Below are 256 nucleotides of genomic sequence, written 5' to 3'. Positions count from 1 at the left end.
TCCCAGGCCTGAAGAGACATAAGCTGAAAGGCAGGATGTGTAAGAAGCATGATATACCTCTGGAGTTTTTCTGTAAAGCTGACCAGATATGTGTGTGTCAGTTCTGATCACACACGTCATCGTATTGTTCCTCTGGAAGAAGAATATGAAAGAAGGAAGGCTGAACTACATAAGACAGACGCTGAAGTTAAGCAGATGGTCCAGGAGAGACGACTGAAGATTGAGCAAATCGAACAGTCAGTGAAGCTCAGCAAGG

At 44.5% G+C, this 256-nt stretch overlaps 1 pseudogene; it reads left to right on the top strand.

The window, feature by feature from the left end:
- The first annotated feature begins 29 nt into the window (after positions 1-29).
- LOC118336309 overlaps positions 30-256 on the top strand; it is a 1,874-nt pseudogene continuing 1,647 nt past the window's right edge.

This window comes from Morone saxatilis, unplaced genomic scaffold (genome assembly GCF_004916995.1).
Source record: "Morone saxatilis isolate NCDOM2014 unplaced genomic scaffold, NCSU_SB_2.0 Contig10, whole genome shotgun sequence".
Classification (NCBI taxonomy): Eukaryota; Metazoa; Chordata; class Actinopteri; family Moronidae; genus Morone; species Morone saxatilis.
The sequence above is the reverse complement of the archived record's forward strand: the minus strand, read 5'-3'. Positions and strand labels throughout refer to the sequence as shown.